This window comes from Giraffa tippelskirchi, chromosome 2, assembly GCF_054371585.1.
Source record: "Giraffa tippelskirchi isolate mGirTip1 chromosome 2, T2T-mGirTip1v1.2.pri, whole genome shotgun sequence".
Classification (NCBI taxonomy): domain Eukaryota; kingdom Metazoa; phylum Chordata; class Mammalia; order Artiodactyla; family Giraffidae; genus Giraffa; species Giraffa tippelskirchi.
In genome coordinates, this window is record NC_137276.1 from 122,626,446 (window position 1) to 122,628,485 (window position 2,040).

Below are 2,040 nucleotides of genomic sequence, written 5' to 3' on the forward strand. Positions count from 1 at the left end.
GCAAGGACAAAGAGGGGAAAAATCCTGTTTGAGTAAAAGATTAAGATATCTGCCTCCCAACCTCTTTTGGAACAAGGGAGACACTACCCATGTGCAGAGAGCCTCCTTTTGAGTCAAAAGTCAAGGGATAATGCCAGGCCATATTGAGTCTTGCTCTTCCCAGAAACCTTCACTTCGAGATCCATCTTGGTTGAGAGGTGCATGCACATCCCAGGGGAGGGTCCCAGGCTAGGTCATGTGTGGGGAAAGAAACCAGAAAATTGGCTTGAAGGAAGACAAAGACCTGGAAGAACTGCCTTATATAAATGACTTAATGGGCCCTTTATAGGACTCCTCCTCACTAGGCTGGGAACCCACACCCTTTCTCTCCAGGTGTGCATCTCTGTCTTGCTTCTACCTCCGCTAAACAAACCATTTCTCTATGTGCTGTCCCACTTGTTGTTGTGCTATGTCTCTAATAATAAATTTTGTACCTGCATTTACAGTTTCTGTCTCTGTGATAAATGCATTTTACACTGGGGGCAAAGATGCAGGGAAAAAACAGTTTTTAGCCCCTAGCACTTGCTAATCCGGTGTCTTGGATTCATAGTTTTCACCCAGGCTACCCAGGTTCAATTCCTGGGCAGGGAATCAAGATCTCACTTCATGCCACCGCTCACTGCTGCCTCACCGAGGTCAATTTGAATTTTATTTAAAGAATTTATTGTCAAAATGTGATTGTTGGGAGCCATTAACAATGTCAGGAGACTGCTTTATTGTTTTGTCAGCTCTCCCAATCATATTTAACGTACTGTTAGTTAAACATCATAAGATGTACGTAGTGGTTACATGTCAGCTTATGGGGGAGGGAATGCTCTGTACCATTACATCATCTTGCTGTAACTCCTATCTGCCCTTTCAGGAGTCTCCTGACATCTTCAGAGCCCACCCCCCGACCTCTTCATTGTGTATGGTCTTGGTGGGAGTTGGTGCCAGCCTCCCCCAGTGGATATTCCAGGTTCCAGACATTCCCTCCCTGCCTATTTGCAAGGAAGTTGGAACAGTACTGCTGCCTTGCTCTTCACAGCTCCCAGGGTCTCTCCTGTTTCTTAGCCAAAGCCTCTGGCCTCCTCTTACTCTGTGACTCCCCCACAGTTTATCAAAAAATTCTCTTTATCTGAAGTTATCCAGGGTCATTTTGTGATGCTTGCAACCAAGGATACTGAGAGGCACAATATTTATTCAGAAAAGACAATGGTCATCTTCTCAAAGTAATTTTAATCCTTCAGACCTTGGACAGTCTTTAGTGATACTCTAACCAACCCACACATATTGAAGAAGTCAACGTTTAAGAGTATTGTGGGCTGAACTGCGTCTGCTCATAAGTCATGTTGAAACTGTAACCTCTAGTACCTCAGAATGTGACTCTATTTGCAGAGAGGGCCTTTAAAGAAGTAATTAAGTTAAAATGGGGTCATTAGGCCAGACCCTAATCCAATATGCACATGCATGCTAAGTCACTTCAGTTGCGTTGGACTCTTTGTGACCCTATGGCCTGTAACCTACCAGGCTCCTCCATGGGATTCTCCAGGCAACAATACTGGAGTAGGTTGCCATGCCCTCCTCTAGGAGGTCTTCCTGATCTAGGGATCGAAACCACGTCTCTTATGTCTCCTTCATTGGCAGGCAGGTTCTTTACCACTAGCACCACCAGGGAAATGGCAACCCACTCCACTATTTTTGCCTAGAAAATCCCATGGACAGAGGAGCCTAGCAGGCTGCAGTCCATGGGGTCACAAGAATCGAACACGACTTAGTGACTAAACCACTAAACCACCACCACCTGGGAAGCCCAATCCAATACAACTGGTACGACTGGTATCCTAATGAAGAGAGGAGATGGGGACACAGAAGCACCAGTCCTGTGCATCCACAGAAAGGTGAACATGTGAACAGACAGAGAGAAGGTATCTGCTATACCTGCTATAGACTGAATGTTTGTGTCCCCTCAAAATTCATGTGAAGAAATCTAATCTCCAATGTGATGGTATTTGGAGGAAA